At 36.5% G+C, this 20691-nt stretch overlaps 2 pseudogenes; both read left to right on the forward strand.

Moving 5' to 3' along the window:
- The window catches only part of LOC128774141 (ankyrin repeat domain-containing protein 26-like), a 50179-nt pseudogene extending 38250 nt beyond the window's left edge, over positions 1 to 11929 (forward strand).
- A 2659-nt stretch (positions 11930 to 14588) lies between these two features.
- LOC128774142 (ankyrin repeat domain-containing protein 26-like) overlaps positions 14589 to 20691 on the forward strand; it is a 50216-nt pseudogene continuing 44113 nt past the window's right edge.

The following is a 20691-nucleotide window of genomic DNA, read 5'->3' on the forward strand; positions in this document are numbered from 1 at the left end:
CTTAAGTTAGGACTTAGTCCTAACCACGGGAATACTTTCTCCATGTCTCTTCCCTTTCTTTACTCTTTAAACTCTTGGTTCCTTCCTTTTCATAAGGAATGACCTGTATTTGCAGCAGTTTTTTCATCCTGCCTCCTCCCTGTGGGATTTCTAAGACCCAAAGCCTCTTTTCATTTTGCACTATTTGGTCTCTTTTAGTCCAAGGTAGCAAATAGTATGTTTTGCTATTATAAATCTCTAACTTTTTTTAGTTTTCTGTAAATATTACTGGATTTCATGCCGTGTTTTAGCAAAGCGACCCTCCCAAGTCCTTTTGAGATAAGCTTTTCGCTTCAGGTTTCCTGTGAAGCTCTTATATTAAGACAATGCCTTTAAAATTCGTCTACTCTTGGGGCTCCTGGCTGGCTCAGTTGGTAGAGCATGTGACACTTGATCTCTGGGTGCTGAGTTTAAGCCCCATGTTGGGTGTGGAACCCACTTTAAAAAAAATCTTATACTCAAGATCCTTAAAGAAATTGGAGGCATACCTTAAATCTTTCTGTTTTCCTGGTAGCACCCTGGATTTTCTCTTAACCCAAAAGCCATTTCTTTATTTTAGCATTATTTGACAGTTCAACATGTAGAGAGGCTGTAAACGAGAAACAGATACTTGAACCCAGTAAGTCCTGGTTCCTTGCAGTTGCATAGTCTTTCTTTAGTTTCTCTTTCCTATCCGTTTTACTTTCAGGTATTTTGTAGCATGACTTCCCTTTCCTCCAGTGTCATTTTCTTCACTTGCTTAGAAACCCTTGCTGTCAGCCTCTTCACAGGCCATCAGGTTTCCACTAAGAGTCTTGTGGAGGCCCTTTTTCGGTCTCATTCTTATGCTTTTCTACATCTTTCCAGGTTCAGCCTACCTCCTGGTTCAAAGGAAGTTTAGTTTTAGGTTTTTTTGAATAGCAGCACACCATTTTTAGTATCAGTATCTGTGGTAGCAATTTACTGCTGCCTAATAAGCCACCTCAAAACCTAGTAGTTCAAAACAGCATGTCTCTTGTTCACCAGTCTTTAGTTTAGGGAGAGCAGAGTAGGGCAACTCATTTCTTCTTCATTTGGCATCAGCTGGCATAACTGGAAGCTGGAGACTAGAATCATCTAAAGGCTTGTTCACACACGTGTTTGGCTGTTGAGGCTGGCCTTGGCTAGGACGTTGGCTAGTCTCAGCTGGAGTATGTACATGAAGACTCACTAGGTAGCCTGGTATTCCTCACAACGTGGTGGCTGGGTTCTAAGGGTGAGCTTCCCTAGAGAAAGAAAGATGGAAGCTGTATCACATTTTCTAGGCTGGCCTTAAATATCACAGCAGTTCTGCATATTCTGTTCACTAGAAACCAGTTACTGAAGCCAGCATATATTTAAGGGGAGGGATTTTCACAGAAGTATCAACGAATTTATAAAACCACCACATCCACTCACCCTGTCTTACCAATCATATAGAATGGATGGAAGTCCTTCCCAACTCAGCATCACTGAAACTCCAGCCAGTTTTGTCGTTGTTGTTGTTGTTGTTTAGTATTATCTCTTATTTTCTAGAAAGTAACAAAGGATTACAAGATAACAGTATTGAATTAAATTTTTGTTTTTGCCTCAAAAAAATACGTGGATCATTCAATTAAAGTTTTATACTGGGAGATGTGATTTCTTAACACATCCCAGAGAATCATTTCTCCTGGGAATGCAGTTCAAATTAGCATAAAACATTTGCTGTTCAGAAACAGGCCGTGGCATTAGAATCATTACTTCTAGATTCATGAGTTAGAGTCTTATTTTCAGAGTCTTATCTTGAGACGTATTTTTTGACTTGGGCATACATAAGTCAATATGATATTGCTAAAACGTCTTTAAAAGTTATGGAGTGTTAAGATGCGGGAAGGGCTAAGAGACTTTCTCCTAAGAGGGGACTTATTGTATGAAAGAAAGATATGAAAAAATCATAGAAAAATAAAAGTATAGAATCAAGTGCAAATGTGTAGTAAAGAGAATGATAGCAAAGATCTATTTCAGTAACACCTGATGTCTTTAACGTGTCTCTTGATTTTCTGAGTTGTTTATGGTTCCACATACTAAGACAGGTAACATTTTATTGCAAATGAGTTTATTTAAAAATTTGAGTGCCTGGCTGGCTCAGTTACTCTTGATCTTGAGATTGTGAGTTCAAGCCTCACACTGGGCGTAGAGATTACTTAAAATCTGAAAAACACATTTTGATAGTAGTTTTGAGTTAGACTCTTTTCACTCCACTTCCAAACTATAGTGTTTTATTCATGCAGGCTGATGTCTTTACAACAGAACTGGAAACTACATCTTCAAAATGTCTACACCTGGATGCAAAAAAAAATCAAGTTCTTCAACAAGAGTTATTATCAATGAAAGCTTTCGAAGAAGAACGTGAAAAACTAGAGAGCAATAACAAGAAGTTACAGCAAGAAGTAGTAAAATTGAAACAATTTATGGAAATGAATATGGTAGAACGCGGTCAAGTGGAAGAGTATAAACGGGAGATTGAAGAAAGAGCACGACTGGACATAGTAGAAAAATGACACGAAGTCGACCTGTTTTTACAGGTTAATTGATTGATCTGTAATGTGCTGTAATTCATTTCACTGCAAATTACATTTTGGATAGATGTATTGTAGGGGTTTCCTCTACTTGCTTTATGGTAATTTGTAGATTCCTGGAGGCATTTGTTCCTCCCTTTAAACATTTCAGTTTTCATCGTTATTCCTACTAAATCTAGAGGATAAGAAAAAATGATGGTTTAAACAACTAGTCTCACTATTAAGAGGAAAAGAAAAATTATGATTTAAAAATTGCACTGTACTTGGATTATTAAGTTTATTGTTGACTTCTAAATTTTTGTCATTGATTCTATTATTTGAATTATCAGATTGCGTGAATACTAATACAAGAATGATTGAACTTTAATTTTATAAATCATATTTAATTCAGTTGACATTGATGATAAATATTTTACACTTGAGCTTTTTTTCATTTAAAATTGCTCTCTGAATCATTGACTCCGAACTAAAGGAAACAGGTATAATTAATTATTCAGATTATAGCTATTTTAAAACTATCCTGTTAATTTGCTTTAGGCACAAGCAGCAGCTTGAGAACATTTGGACCAGTTAAGAGAAAATGCTCATGCTTCAGCGAGAAGTTAAATGGAACTTAGAATTAGAGATCTGGAATAGGTCTCTACAATGAAGACTTCTCAAGAAGATTCTACTAAAACAGAGTTGGAAACCTACAGGCAACTCTACCTAGAAGAATTAAAAGTTAGAAAGTCCTTGAGAAATAAGCTGAACAGGTAAGTCAAAAGAGAATCATAGACAAGAAATTTAGCTTATTAATTTGCCTCCACAGCATAATGTCTGTGGAGCCAAGATCATGAGATGAGTAGGAAGTGCAAGCCAACTAGATGGTGTCATTTTGGAAAATGATGTTTCTAAGTGAACTTACCTTTGAAATGTTAGTCCAGGACAGTTTGCATCCCTCCTCTTTTTTTCGCTTTTACAGGACCTCTTCCCCCACCCCCCCCCCGCACCCCCCGCCCTGTATATTTTCCATCGATCGGATCTGCTAGTCTTTAAGTGCATTGTTTGAAGCTTTCTCATTTAGAAGCATATTATTATAAAATTGCTTGTCAGAATTACCCTAAATTGAAATGTCGATGAGTTTCTTTTTGGAAGATTACATCTTTAACCTAAAAGGTCAAGTACTACTACTACTCATCCTGGCAGCTTGGTACATTTATTCTCTCGATTGTGATCTTTGGTATGATTACTAGAGTGGGCCTTGAGACAAACCATCCTTTATGCTTTTTCTACTTTACATAAAGGCATCCAGGTGAAATACAGAAAGACTCGCACAGGGCTGAAGGGTAGCATAATTCCCAGAGTGGCTAAAAAGAGCACCGTGGTGGGAGGGAGGCATGTGGAAGACGGAAGACAGAAAGGGCAGATTCTGCCTCCAGTGCCTTGGTGACTGTTACAAGCTAATTGCCTCTGTAGCTGTTTTAGTTCTTTCTGATCACACTCTGCCATCTACTATCTCCCCTAGAGATTGTTGGTCTCAATGATTCGTCAGTGTCAGATGCTCAGTTTCTTTGAGATAATGAGTGAAATGTACAAGAGTGGTGAAAGCAAACGCTTGAAAATGTCTTTGAGGGATGGTTTAGTTTTATATCTGTGAACAGGTTTCCTAAATATAAGTATGTATATATAATGGCATCCTGAAGGATCCTGTCAGTACAGCCACTCCAGAAGACAGCAAGTATTATTTGTTAAGCCATGTACATCACTGATAGCCACTTCTCTCCCTTTCCTGGTCTGAATTGTTAGGAATCCCCCTGGAATCATAAGCATTTCTTTAGAACAATTTTAAAAGTATAATTTTAGATAGTAGGTGTGCTGTGTCACATGTTCAGTGTTAAAACACTGTTCAAAGGCAAATGCTATTTACTATTATGGAAACTTAAAAAACGTAAGTCATTTAGGAAAGATTTAGGTAAAAAGAAAATGTATTTGTGTTTTTTTAATCTTCACAGGGCTAAGGAGAGACTGCCAGAGAGCAAATACAAAACTTCTTGAGGAGAGACAGCAGCACCAAACTTTACTCAGGACCCTTAGTGTGAGCCCAGGCCTGGAACCACCTTATTGTGGACATTTTGAAAATAATTTAGTGCTCAATGGAAACCTTACTCCAAGAGGGAACTTAGTGATTCCTACCTTAAACCCACGGCCGTCATATGACTACTGGGAGACTTCCTTGTGGAAGGTGAGTTATATTATCTGTTTTAGTTTGGGTTTCAGATATCTGATATAATAGTTGCTTTTAATTTGGTGAAATTCTGAGTTGTTTAAGTAACTAATACATATGAAGTAAAAGTCATAATTATATGTGCTAAGAAAGAACTGAGGTAAATTTTATATATATATTTTAGTCCCTTGATCTCTCATTTCCAAGAGATACTAATTTTTATTTTATTTTAGCGAGAGAATGAGTGAGTGCATGCAGGGGAGGGGCAAAAGGAGAGGGAGAAAGAGAATCCCAAGCAGGTTTCATGCTCAGCACAGAGCCGAATGTGGGGCTCAGTCTCAAAACCATGCGATCATGACCTGAGTCAAAATCAAGATTTGGACACTAAAAACAACTGAGCCACCCAGGTGCACCACAAGAGACACCTAGCATTAACTCTATTCAGTAAATATAACTAGACTGACCCATGTTAAATTTCTTGAAAAGCTTTCATTTAAATTTGATTTTAGAAAGTAAATGTTATTGCCTGCTAACCGCAGGTACACTCAGATGCTTGGACTTATTTTCAGTTGGCAGTGGTTCATAAACATTTGAAAGTTTTGCTATAATCCAGTTTTTGCACCCCTGTGTGTCAGTGAATGATCGTCCTCCAAACACTTAACGACCTATGAATGTTTACTATTTAGAAGAATCCATGGGGGTGCCTGGGTGGCTCAGTCAGTTCAGCGTCTAACTCTTGATCTCAGCTCAGGTTTTGATCTCAGGGTCATGAGTTCAAGTCCTGCATTGGGCTCTACACTAAGCATGGAGGCTACTTAAAAAAAAAAAAAAAAAAAAAAAAAAAAGAATCCACGGTAAGTCCTTTTTATGAATGAAATCAACTTGTAACACTAAAAAGGTTAATTTCTCTTTTAAGTTAAAAGATTTGCTGTTTTCTTACACGAGAATACATCTTTAATTGCTTTCTTACTTATGGCACTCTTTTTTCTTTTTCCTTTTTTTTTTTTTTGACTTATACCACCTTTGTTTCAACTTTCATAAAATATCTTGCTGAGCGATTGTAGAGCATTTTATAAATAGCTAAATCAAACAAATATTTGAATTTTTAAAATGAAGCTTTTATTTCTTCAAATGAGTTCTTTGCCCGTTTCTCTTTTCTTTTTCTGGAACCCCTTGAATGCAAGTATTATTACACTGGATGTTGTCCCACAGGTCCCTTAACCTAGCCTCATTTTTAAAATTCTCTCTTTTTTTTTTTTTTTTTTTTTGGCTTGGATGATTTCTACTACCCTGTCTTGCAAATTGTTGATCTGTTCTTCTGCATCTTCTTATCTGCTGTTGATTCCCTCTAGTGTATTCGTCATTTCTGTTATTGTATCCTTCAGCTCTGATTGGTTCTTTTTTATATTTTCTATCTCTTTGTTGATGTTATCACTGGATCCATTCATTCTCCCAAGTTCACGGAGCATCTTTATGACCGTTACCTTGAACTCTTTATGAGGTACATTACTTATCTCTGTTTCACTTAGTTTTTTTTCTTCTTTTGTCATGTTCTTTCATTTCAGATGTACTCCTCTGTGTCCTCAGTTTGTCTGACTTTCTATGTTTGTTCCTAAAATGGTTCCTTTCAACTTTTTCTCTCTTTCGAGTTGGCGTGGCCTTTGAACAATGTACGTTAGTTATGAAGTCAAGGAAGAAGAGAATGTTTCTGTAAGTGCTGTCTAGTCATTTTTCTCGGTGGAGCTGTGACAGGTGACACTGGGTAGGCGGCAAGTAACCCTGCTCTTCTCGTTCTAAATTCAGAACACAGGAGACAGGGAGATGGAGAGAAACTTAGTAGCTTTATTACTAATACACACTAACAAATTGGAGGATATGATTTAGGTTATGTTAGCCACTTTGGGCTTCCTCCTAAATTGGGCACTTCCCCACACAGTTGTAAATTGAGGAAACAATTGCTTGACCCCCACCCCGGGGGCCGGGTGCTTACCACAGAGCTGAGAGCAGACCCAAATTCATGTTACTGTGGGCAGGCACATCTTTTTCAAAGAGGAGATTCAGAAACACGTAAGCACTGCTTAGCTCCTTCTCCCAAATTCACCCGTTAGGTAATTCTCCCTTCCCGTCGGGAGGGAGGGGTAGAGATAAGTCCACATGTGAGACGTGAAGGTTCACCTATAATTTCTGACTGGATTTAAATTATAAATAAAGTGAATTGTGTCTTTTGTACATACCAACGAATGATGAGAGGTTAGGCAAAAGCATGCTAGATGGGAAAGAGAAATCTGTGTTGGGTTTGAAATTTTGCTATAAATAACCACACCATGGGTTCACTCATTTGTTGATTGATTTTGATAAACCAAATTTTCTTTGGAAGAAATAATTCTTTCAGGAAGAATTTCCTCAGTTTCAGCTTGCTTGCTTCACCTAAAGATTTTCTCTTTCGAGTTCTCTGTCCTGTGGTTTAAAAAAGTTGTGCTTAAAAATTGACTGCTACTAAAAGGAGTTAACATAATTTCTGTTCCTTTATTTTTATTGATGACTTTAAAATTTGTAATTTAGTTTTAGAGCTACTATTGTGGGCCTCATACCTAAACATTATTGAGCCACATGACAAAGTTTTATGTATTCATTTTCTCTGAGTTATTCTTAAAATACACGTATTTTTCCTGACTATGAGGAAGTAACGGGCATAGAACTCTAGGCCTGGTAAGACCACACGTGTATTCCTGGTCTGCATCTAGTTGGATTCATGACCTCAGGCAAAGTACACTCTCTCTGAGCCCTTTTTGTCTATTACGCAAAATTCGGGACTTTGACTAAATTAGTGACTTTTATACCTTCAAAATAATTTTTTTTCAAAGAATAGAATGTATTTTTTTTTTGCATTAAACTATATTGTGTAAAACAGAGAGAAGTAGAGCTGTCTAACTAAAGGAGAGATGGAGACTACGGCTGTGACTTCCTTGTCCCTCAATCCTGCAGTGCCCCCAACCGAACCTTAGATTTCTATGGGCCATATTTGAATGCTAACAGTTAATGAGAAAATCCTTCTAATTAAAAATCCTTTAAAAATGTTCTTTGAATTAAAATTTGCTGATATATATTTTTTCTGTGTATAATTTTCTCAGCCTCTTATATTTCTGATCAATGGAAAGGTATACATAAAAGTACACGTGTTCTTATTCATGGACTTGAAAGCTATTTTCGCCATTGAAACACAGTTTTTACCTAGAAATAAACATAAAGGTCACAGAGGTAAATATTTAGGAAAAGAGCTTTTGGGGAAAAGATGCAACATTACCTTGGTAGCTCCTTAAGTCATGTCATATAAAAAACGTGGTTTATATTTTATATCGTATTTATTAATGGTAACACAAAATTGTTTGAATAAAGCCTTCCCCCATCATCTGGTATTAAGTTATTAATTTTTAAGTCTGGTATAGTAATGTTGTCCCATTCATTTTATAAGGCCCGAATATAATGCTATTGTCAAAAAAGTGTTATGTTTCCTCAAAAACTTAAAAATAGATATTCATGAATCCCACTACTGCGTATTTACCCAAAGAAAATGAAAACAGTAATTTGAAAAGTTGTATGCATCCCTATGTTTATGGAAACATTGTTTGTGATAACCAAAATAGGGAAGCAACCTAAGTGTCCATGGAGAGATGAATGGATAAAGACAATGTGTAGTATGTATACAATGAAATATAGCTCAGCTATCACAAAGAATGAGATCTTGCCATTTGTGACAACATTGATAGACCTAGAGGGTATTATGCTAGGTGAAATAAATCGGAGAAAGACAAATAAACACTATCTGATTTCACTTACATGTGGAATATAAAAAAACAAAACAAGTGAACAAACAGAATCATAACTACAGAGGACAAATTGGTGGTTGCTAGAGGGGAGGTGCAGTTATAAAGTAAATAAGTCACAGGAATGAAGAATACAGCATATGGAATATCATCAAAAATATTGTATTAATGTTGCATGGTGACAGAGGGTAACTACACGTACGGTAGCAAGCATAGCATAGTGTATACAATTGTCCAATCTGAATTTGTATACTGAAAAACTAGTGTAACATTGTATGTCAACTATACTCCAATTAAAAAAAGGTATTAGGGAAAACAGTCTCTGAAAATACTGGGAAACATGTCAGCTAAAACATTTGTCCTCACACCCAAATTTGTAAAGACATTGGAATCCTTATCACCACAGTGTTGACTATGTTCAGTACACTATTTTGGAGCCAGATTGGGGCATTCAGGGAGAGGCTAACTTGTCTAAGGAAGATCTAAATAAGAACATTCTAGACAGGAACAGTTGTAATATACACTTGACCCTTGACCAACATGGTTTTGACCTGTGCGGGTCTACTTTACTTACACATGGATTATTTTTGGATAGTGTACAGTATTGTAAGTGTATTTCCTCTTCCTTCCGTTTTTCTCAATGTCATTTTTTGCCCTAGCTTATTCTACTGGACAAAACACGTATGAATCGACTGTTTATGTTACCGGTAAGGCTTCCGGTCAACAGTAGGCTATTAGTAATTAAGTTTTGGGGGGATGAAAAATTGTATACAGGTTTGTGAATGTACCCCAACCCCTGTGTTATTCAAGGGTCACCTGTAGTCAAGTGTTTCAAAACTTGGTCCTAATTTGGAGAAAGGAAACAAAGTTACAATTGAAAATTTTATACTGTTTTCCTTATCTGTAATTGAGAAAGTTATAAATCAGAAGCTAAGTTTGAAAACTGTTGTAACCCTCTATTTTTCCTTTCTTCAAGGAGATTTTCTGAAATCTTTGTGTGCATATGAAAAGAAATAAGTGTTTTAGTCATAATACAGATAGCAAAATATTTTTACTCAAATTTTTGCCAATAGAAGTTCCACATGACAGTATGACAGTCCCACTTTCTTCATTTTATATATATTTAAGAGTCAGTCCTGAAAAACTAATAGCAAAAAGCATTCCTTCAAATTTTGTTTTTCTAAGAGTGAAAAAATGGAAAGCCCATTTTAAGGAACAATTCATTAAGGTAAAAACCTGATTAAACTTTCACAAATGGCAGTTTTTCTAATCATTTCCAAGTAATAATTCAGTATACCATATGAATCTTGTTTAAACTTTTTTGTACCAGTAAGATCAAACATCACCTTTCAGAGATTATACATATTCAATAGATCAATATTAATTGTGCTTTTTATCAGATTCGCTTAAATAGCATTATATATGTATTATACACATATTATATGTAATATATATGTATTATATATTACACACACACATATATATATACATATATGTACATATATGTATGTGTGTGTATGTATGTATGTATGTATCTGTTCTCCATTATCTAAAACTAAAATAAAATAGGAATTTATTTTATTCATGTGATTGTCTTCCTATTTAAGCAATCCCTAACTTTGGTTTAATCTCTACAAGTATTATTTCAAGACCACATGTCGTAAGCTATATATAATTCCTACAATGACTTTTGTTTACCTTACACATTCTAAATAATATTTGGCTTATTTCAGACGCAGCGGGAGTTGGAGAAAAGAATAACCAGAGCACTAGAAGAAGGTATGTTGCCAAAATGTATGAAGTTAGATATCATTGATTTCTGAAATAAACTATAAATAGTAAATGGCATCCCTTTCCATTGTTTGGATAATAGATGCTACATTCACATTTTTTTGTACATAGCTAATAAAAAATGTAAAAGCATGAGCATAATGAAGAACACACTTCTTCCTCATTTAGTCCTCATGTGTCATAGCTCTTTTAAAATCTCCCACAAGTCTAGGGGCACCCAGGTGGCTCAGTCGGTTGGGCGACTGATTTCAGCTCAGGTGGGTTCAGGCCCCACAGAGGGCTCTGTGCTGAAAGCTCGGAGCCTGGAGCCTGCTTCAGATTCTGTGTCTCCCTCTCTCTGTGCCCCTGCCCGCTTGTGGTTTGTCTCTCTCTCAAAAATAAATAAACGTTAAAGAAGTTTTTTTCAATCTCCCTAAGTCTATATATCTGTTATTATTTCTGGCGACAATCTTCCTTCACTGGTGCCATCCCTGTGGAACTGTCAACCTGCACAAGTCTCAGAAAAGGTGTGCTTTATCAAATTGTTGTTTCTGCTAGTGATAGAAGACCCAAAAAGCCAAAGTCGTCTTAGTAATGCTTGGTTAAGTAATTAGAGGTCATATAGCTGTCACTTGACAGGTAACGGGTTTCAATCTTCACTCATTGACTTTGTCATTGCTTTTGCCCTTGGGTAAAACTTCAAGTTCCTTAGCATGGAACGAAAACACCCAGATCAGTTTGCTTCTTGCCAGATTATTCAGCCTTGTCTCTCACTATTTGCCCTACTCTGCTGCTTTGCTCTAGCGCCTTGTCAAACTAAACTACTCATAATTAATTGCACAAGTGTTCTTCCTCACTTCTAGCTCTTTGTATGTGCTTCTTCCCTCTACCTAGCATACTTTTTCCTTATCCTTCAGGTATCAGCTGACATATCACCTTCACCAAAGAGCAGACAATATTGACACAAAGCTGGGATGTCCCTTCCATATGTTCCAGTAGTGCTGTGTTTCATACCTGTCACTTACATCTGTATACTTGGCTCTGTTTGGAAATGCCTGTTTGATTTTTCGGTTTATAGTTTATGATTGTTCAGGGTGGACTGTGTCCTCATCTTGTACTTTCATCTTGTAATGAAAAAAACAGAAACTCTGACATTTATCCACAATAGCAATTAATTCAGTGTGCAACCCTGAGCAAAATATATTTAATACTAATCTTGGGTTTCATATTGCAGTTGTACGTAGGTATTTTTCATTTTTCTTAACACTCATAAAGGCCCCAACTTTGTTTTTTCTATTTCCTTTCCTTTCCTTTCCTTTTCTTTTCTTTTCTTTTTTTTTTAATCACTTGTAGTGAAAAGTATTTTGGAGAAAGAAGATAATTCTTTCTTTTCCTTTTCAGCTGCTACCAAATTTGAATGAGGATCCTGTAGAAATCCTTTAGTATCTACTGATGATTCAATTCTAAATCAAGATCCAGTATGGAAAGCGTCATGAGAATATGTACAGATTTTGAACAAAAATTATACAATTTGAAAAATAAATAGAAAAAATTTACTGGATGCTTACAAAACATTTTCATTGCTTCCCAATTGAACACACTATACGGCAAAATCTTGATTAAAGGAAAAAGTTTTTGTATCATATGTGTGTAATGAAAATCTTTATAATATTTTAAACTATGTTTCTTGGCATCTCATTAACTTTTAAGCACATTTTGTACGTGGAAACTACCACTAGAGGGTTTTACATACATCAGACTGCTCCACTACCAGCGGTTTAAACAGCACCCAAACAACCAAGTTGTCATTAATACTTCAGTAGTGTTCATGGATGGCTTTTTGTTTTTCCCAATTTTTATGACTATATGTGGGCCTAAAGATTTAGACATTATGTTGATATATTCCTGCTATGGCTATTGCCAATGTTTGTACATATTACAATTTTTTTTATACTACCATAAAACCTATCTATAATTTTAATTGTAAACACTGATTCGTAGCTCTTTCCACATGGAGAAATAAGATTTGCCTAAGGCTTTTCAACTTTTCTATTTATTTATTTATTTATTTATTCATTTATTTATTTTTGATTTGCTTTTTGGAAACAAAGTTAGAGACAAGAAAAATTAGAGAAAACAAAACAAAAAAAACTCCCCCCCCCCCCGCCCCAGAGCCATTTGCAAGTAAACTGCTAATGGGATGCCTGATTCCTGTAGCATTTAAATCCTACAAGTCAGTACATTCCACATAACTACCATACAACCTTCACAATCAGAACATTAACTCTAATACACTCGACTCTTAAACAACGGGGTTAAGGGCTCTGACCACGCCCCCCACAGTCAAAAAGCCATGAACAACTTTTGACCCCCAAAGACTTAACCACTACTACTACCAGTAATCTTTTGTATATTATACGTATCATACTATATTCTTAAAGTAAGCTACAGAAAATAATACCATGAAGAAAATTATAAAAGAAATTACATTTCCAGTACTGAAAAAAAAAAAAAATCTGTGTGTAGTCAGTGCACCCATTAAAACTCTTTTGTTCAAGGGTTCAGTATAATTCTATCATTTATTCCTCATAATTCTTTTTAAGTTTGGTCACTTATCTGTAGTATACGTTATACCAAGGAAGGTCCTGTTTAGAGCCATGTATTGAATTGTGTGTCTTAGTCTCTTTCACTCCAGAACAGTTCCTTTGTCTTTCCTCGACTTTCATGACTTTTAACCTTTTGACGAGTAAATTCCAGTAATGTGGAATGTCTTTCAATGTGGATTTTTCTTAGGCTTCCTTATGGTAAAATTCAGACCATACATGTTTAGCAAGAGTATCACTACAACCTACTCTTTGCATCCTATCATGTGACCTACAATTTTGATTTGTCCCCATACTGGTGATGTTAATGTTGGCCACCGGAGGTAGTATCTGCCAGGTTTCTCGCCTGGAATGTTAACTTTCCACTTTCCAATTATTTAGTATTTTATGGGGAAGTACTTTGAGACATGTAAATATCTCCTTTCTCAGACACCCTGTGCCAGGCCACCTCTTCTGCAGATGACTTGCCCCCCTGCAGGTTCTGAAAACCCCCACTGGGCTATTCTTCCCCTGTGCAGATGCCTCCCTACCCTGTTCAGGCTGTGATACTTCATTATTCTATACCATTCACTTTTCAGGGATGCTCTCACTTGAGCTCCAACACTGTGCAGGGTGACTGTCCTACACATAATGCCTTCCCCATTCTAAGCTCTAACACCTCACTCTGGACCCCCACAACTCCATGCCTCTGTTTCTAGGACTGGGAACTAAAATGTTGGGGATGAGAAAGAAGAAAGGAAGAAGGGCTCCACAGGTCTTTTATAATCAACTTGGCAAGCTCTCCAAAGCCGGTTCTCATTGGAATTGCATCGAATCGGCCAACAGTTTGTAAGGAAAGACATTTCTTATACTGATTTTTCCAAACAACTAGTCTTTTAATTATCTAAGATTATTCCCCACAATATATTGTTTTTTACTCGAGTGTTTTATCTGCAGATTCTTTTGGATTTGGTACATGCAGTGACATATAATCTATAAATAGTGGCATTTTTCTTTCCAATTCCTAGAGCTTTCATTTTTTTTCTTTCCTACTACAAGAATGACGTTGAGTAAATGTGAGGATAGTGAGTGTTCATGTCTTCTTGAAATTGCAACATGTAAAAGTAGTTTTCTATAACTATGTAGATAGTGGGGTTTTTAAAAGTGTGCGTCTTTTATTAGTCTCTTAGTTTGCTCTTGCCGTTTACAACAGATCACCATCCACACAGTGTCTTAAAGCCACACGCATTTATCTCACATTTTTATGGGCCAGAAGCTAAGCAATGGCTTAGCTGGGTCCTTTGTTCAGGTTCTCACAAGGCTGTACTCAAGGTGTCTGCTAGACTGCGCTTCCCCATTTGGGTGCTTCAACGGGGAAGAATCTGCTTCCAAGCCCATTGAGTTTGTTTATAAGAGAATTTCCTTGTGACCGTATGACTGGACTCATTTCCACAGCTCTTTGCTAGCTGGAGGCTAGTTGGAGGCTTAGGTCCTAAGCGTTCCCAGACACTTGTCTTAGTCTTTTTGGGCTGCTCTAACAAAATACCATAGGCTTATGAAAAAAAAAAAAAAAGTTTTATTTTTCACAGTTCTGGAGGCTGGGAAGTCCAAAATGAAGGCACTGGCAGATTCAGTGTACAGCGACGGCCTGCTTCCTGGCTCATGGACGCTGGTCTTCCTGCTTGGCACAGGGCCAAGGGAGCTCTCACAGCCCTCCTTTATAAGGGCACTAATCCCATTCATGAGGGCTCCACCTTCGTGACTTCATCATTTCCCAAATCCCCCACTTCTAAATACTATCACGTTGAACATTAAGAGTTAACACATGAATTTGGGTGAGTGGGGACACAAATATTCAGCCTAGAGCAAGGCTGTTCCTTGTTCTTGGCCACGTAGACTTCCTCAATACGGCCGCTTAGTTTAGGAGGCCAGCAAGGAGAATGTCACTTCAGCGAAAGCTCACTCCTCCTTGAAGGGTGTTCACGTGATTAGATCAGGGTTGCCTAGCATAATCCTCCTTTTGATTAACTCTGAATTAACTGAATTATGTCTGCAATTTTCCTTTACATGTGCCATGTTCTAATAGCTAGAGTCAAGTCACAGATCTTAAGCGAAAAGATTTATAAAGAAAAGGTGACAACACTAAAGGGCAGATACTATGGGGTCACTTAGGGTCTTTCTGCTACAAGTATATTAAGGAAGTTCTCTTATAATACTAGTTTTCTAAGTTCTGTCATGAATGAATATTGAATGTTAAAAGATGTTTATTTCACATCTATTGAGATAATTTTTTTAACTGTTTATTTTTGAGAGAGACCAAGCAAGCCAGCAGGGGAGGGGCAGAGAGAGAGGGAGACAGGATCTGAAGCAAGCTCTGCGCTGACAGTGGCGAGCCCAATGTGAACCCCACGTGGGGCTTAAACTCACATACTGTGAGATCATGACCTGAGCCTAAGTTGGATGCTTAACCGACTGAGCTACCCAGGTACCCTGAGATAAGTTTTTAAAATATTTGTGAATGGGGGGAGGGGCCAAGATGGCGGAACAGCATGGAAGTTTTGTGTGTGTCTCCCATCCATGAAATACAGCCAGGCCAACACGAAACCATCCTACACACCTAGAACACTGATTGGAGGACTAACACAACAATCTGCACAACCCGAACCACAGAATTCAGCAGGAATTTACCCCAAAAGAAAGAGCATGAAGAAACCACAGCCAGGGATTTAATCAACACAGATACAAGCAAGATGTCTGAACCAGAATTTAGAATCACGATAATAAGAATATTAGCTGGGGTCGAAAATAGATTAGAATCCCTTTCTGCAGAGATAAAAGAAGTAAAAAATAGCCAGAATGAAATTGAAAATAATACAACTGAGCTGCAATCCGGATGGATGCAGTGGCAGCAAGGATGGACAAGGCAGAACAGAGAATCCATGATATACAGGACAAACTTATAGAGAATAACGAAGCAGAAAAAAAAAAGAGGGAGATGAAGGCAAAAGAGCATGATGTAAGCATTAGAGAAACCAGTGACTCATTAAAAAGGAACATCAGAATCATAGGGGTCCCAGAAGCGGAAGAGAGAGAAATAGGGTTATTAAGGTTATGTGAGCAAATGATAGCGGAAAACATTTACAAAACCTGGGGAAAGACACAGACATCAGAATCCAGGAAACACAGAGGACCCCCATTAGATTCAACAAAAACCGACCAACAAGGCATATCATAATCAAATTCACAAAATACTCAGGCAAGGAGAGAATCATGAAAGCAGAAAGGAAAAAAAAAAAAAGTTCCCTAACCTAAAAGGGAAGACAGATCAGGTTTGCAGCAGACCTATCCACAGAAACTTGGCAGGCAAGAAAGCAGTGGCAGGATACATTCAGTGTGCTGAATCAGAAAAATATGCAGGGGCGCCTGGGTGGCTCGGTCGGTTAGGCGTCCAATTTTGGCTCTGGTCATGATCTCGCAGTTTGGATGCCTTTTATTTCCTTTTCTTGCCTGACTGCTTTGGCTAGGACTTCCTCTATCCTGTTGAATAGGAGTGGTCAAGTGGGAAACTTTGCCTTGTTCTTGAACTTAGAGTAAAAGCTTTCCGTTTTTTACCACTGCATATGATGTTGGCTATGGGCTTATCATATTGGACTTCATTATGTCCAGGTGTGACAATTCAGTACGCACTTTGTTGAGAGTTTTTATCCTGAAAAGATGAATTATGTCAAATGCTTTTTCCTCACATGCTGGGATGATGATATAATTTTTTTTTTATCCTGTTAATGCGGTATATCAAATGTATTTATTCAATTTGATTTCTGAAGGATAATTTTGCTGAGTAAAGTATTCTTGATTGGTAGTCTTTTTTCTCTTAGCACTTTGGATATGTAATCCCACTGCCTCCTGGCATGTAAGGTTTCTGCTGAGAAGTTGTGAATAGCCTTATGAGGGTTCACTTGTAGTCACATAGTCTTTCCTCACACTTTTTCATTATTTTTACTTTGTTCTCTGCTGACTGGATAATTTGATAGTTCCTGTCTTTAAATTCACATTTTTTTTTGGTTGATCCATTTCCTGTCAGTGATCACTCTTGCTTTTTTCATCTCCTTCATTATACTCTTCAGCTCCAGGATTTTTGTTTAGTTAGTTTTTACTATGTCCAGCTCTTTGTTAAGCTTCTCCTTTTATTCATAGAGTGTTTTTCTGATTTTACTGAATTGGCTTTTTGTGTTTTTCTTGTAACTCACTGAGTTTCCTTAAAACTGCTATTTTTGAATTCTCTTTTGAACAAATTACAGATCTCCATGTGTTTCTGATTGATTATGGAAGATTATTGTGATCCTTTGATGGTATCATATTTCCTTGATATTTTATATTCTTTGTAGTTTTGCATTGCTGTCTTTGCATTTGAAGTAGCAGTCACCTCCTCCAGTCTTTAATGACTACCTCTTCAGTGTGTCCAAACCTGATTTTTTTGCTCCAGTGGGATGCTGGAAATTCTCTGCAGGAGACCTGGTTTTCCAAAAAGCCTCTCTCATCCACGGGTGATTATCTTAGAGAGTGTTTTCTAGGGAGGGCTTCCCAGATGTGGCTGAGAGGGAGGGGCTGGAGGCACTTTATGGGCTATTGCTAGGTCCACAGATTAGACTGTAGTATGTCAGCCTGTTACCTGATGCACGGGTAGGCAAGACTTTTCCTCGGTCCCTTGGAATATAGTGCTAGGTTCCCACAGCTCCTGCAAAGGCAGTTTTGCCCGTGGGTGGATAAGATGCCAGTTTGTTGTAGGTCGGGAGACGCAACAAGGTACATCTTATTCAACTATGATACTGATATCGCTCTGACATATGGGTATTTTAAAAGAGTTTTTCCCCTAAGATATTTCACTGATTTCTCCTTTCTTGTTATATGGACCTCATGCTACTTTAAAACTTTGTTGAAATTAAGCATTCTTATATTTAAAAGCAAAGCCAAAAATAGAGCACACATCTAGTTATTACTCCCATGTCTAAGAGTCCCTGCCTTTAGGCAATGAACTCTAACTTTTTAGTGTAACCTTCAAGTTTCTTCAGAATTTCTTTCCTGACTGATCTCTTACTACTTGCTTCCATGTATTTTATGATGTTTTTCCAAGTTCCTAAAAGCTTATACTTTTTCCTTTCAAGGCACCTAGATGCCATCTGTGTAATCTTTGTGCTCACATTCTAATCTCTAAGAAAATGGTTTTCTCCCGTTTCTTTCCCTGGTGACCTCTGTTGTTTATTTTCCCTCTTCAGTAAAGCCTTTCTTGTCCTCACAGCTTTTCACATGTCCATTCTTACAAATCACATTGTATTCTAATTGTATATTTACCTGTGTTTGAAGCAACAGATGAGTATTTCCTTGTGTATGGTTGGTACTTCAGCACTGTTCTCTGAATTAATCAAATTAAGTCAGATGGGTAAAATTCAGAACTTGATGAAGATTGTCTTTTTATTCTTTATCAGTAAAATTATTAGAAAGCATTGGCTTTTTTATGGCTTTTTAATGACTTTGCTTTTTAAGGAAGGAACCTGGTTTACATATGAAGAAGTTAAAGAAAGGTGAAAATGAAAAAGGGACTTCAAAAGTATCTGTGATCACATCAGTGTTGCAGAAGGCAGATTCCCTAACTGGTGGTCCACTACAAAAGAATGATTGCAGCCATTTCATTGAAAAGGATCAGCAAGAAATCAGGTAAAAATCTATAAATTCTTTATGTGCCTGTGAAGGAATTTTAGCAGTGATTACCTTTTGTGGAAATAAAGTGCTGTAGTGTAGGTAGGTCCAAGCTAAAGCAAGAAATACTCAACATATCAAACACACTGCTTGAAAATTTATGATGAAGGTAAGTGACTTTGTCAAGGAGCAGTTTCAGTAGTCACCATGGAAGCATGGAAGATGAGTAACTGTAAACAACTCCTTAGAGCATTTATTTGGGAAAGGTAATAGAGAAATGGATGATAACTGAAAAAGAATGTGAATTGCAAAGGCATTTTCTTTCTCTTTTTATTTTAAGATGGGAGCTTTTAGAGTGTGTATTCTGTTGGAAATGATCAATAGAGATAGACATGGTTAGTTAATTTAATATTGTTTGCTTTTCCAAACATTAGGAAGTTTGTTGATTGTATTACATTATCTTTTAAAGATTATAGTAATTGTCTTTAGTACTCTTATTCATGTGATTTTGTGCAAGAAGTTGGTTTATTCTGAATTGGTTCCACAATGGGGTATTCTCATACAATTGAATATGCAGATTTAAAAATATATATGTATGTTTGCAAGTGTGTATATATATATTTATATATATATTTATATATATATTTATATATATATGGCTATATAATTTCTGACATGTATGTATATGTATATTTATTATATGTATATTATATGTATAATAGACATATTGTATGTATATGTATATGCATAATATACAAATTAAATGTATAATTTCTTATATATGTATATATAAGTATATGTGTATAAGTTCTATATGTATATATTTGTATACACACACACACACCCTTATCATAAATGTATGCAAACACTGAGGCCATTCTGAATAAAACTAATCCTTCCTTGATGCTTTTAAATATGCAGTGCCTTTGATAATATCACAAATAGCTATGATTTTGTTAAGGACTTTAAAGTATCTGGTTCTATTAACTTAATATTATTTCGGTTCTGGGGAAAGGGGAAGATTTTGTTCATTTACAATTGGAAAATAAACTAGTAATCCATAACAGATTATTCCTTTTGGACTAGAGAGCTCTAAATTACAAAAACCATGCTTCCTGTACCAACAGTGCCATTGACACAGATTGTATGCTCAATAAGTATGTGTTGAATGTGGGAATAAACAGTGGAATGGATGAATGAACGAATGCCTGTTGAGGAACTTCTCTAGAAGAAGCAAATCTTTAGTTTATTGAAAGTATATTTCCCATCTTGCCAAGTATAAAGTCTCTTAAAAATATGTAAGATTCAGAAATTGTTATATATCACTATAGCTAGAAATCGAATCATAATATAGATTCATTTGCTGTCATATTAGTTAGAAACACTGGAGTATTACTTTAACCACATAGTATAAAACACATGCTTTGAAGGCACATTCCTGGGTTTGAATTCAGGGTCTGTTTTTGGCCAGCGACGAGGGCTTCTTGGGCAAGTCCCTTCGACTTTCTGTGCCTCATTTTCTTCCTGTGTAAAATACCTAATATAATAACCTACTTCATAGGATTGTTGTGGGGCTTCAATTACCTTGAAGACATGTAAAGTGCTCATAGTAATGCCTAGAGAGTAGCTGCATAGTGACTCTTCAACACGTTAATATCATGATTGTTAAAAAGGGGTTCTTTCATATAGGGAGTTAACTTGCACTTTCCAAGTAGGTTTTAGTGCCAGTAAAAGCTTATTTTTAGTAAAATGACAACACAAACAATGGTATCATTCCTATCAAATAATGCTAGTAGCATTAGGATTTTCCTTTGCTTTTTTTAGTTTTTACCTAACGTTAGTACTTTGTTGTGCTTGCTTCAGCAGCACATATATTAGAACTGGATACACCTAATCCTTTGTTAATATTAGCAGTAGTATGTTTTCCATATGGTTTTCCATATGTTTTCCATATGTTTTCCATATGGTTTAATGTTACTCTGTTGTTTAATCCCCTTTGTAGAAAATTAGTTTCAAATGCA

Source organism: Panthera pardus, unplaced genomic scaffold, assembly GCF_024362965.1.
Source record: "Panthera pardus isolate Hobbes unplaced genomic scaffold, ASM2436296v1 HiC_scaffold_299, whole genome shotgun sequence".
NCBI classification, from domain to species: Eukaryota; Metazoa; Chordata; class Mammalia; order Carnivora; family Felidae; genus Panthera; species Panthera pardus.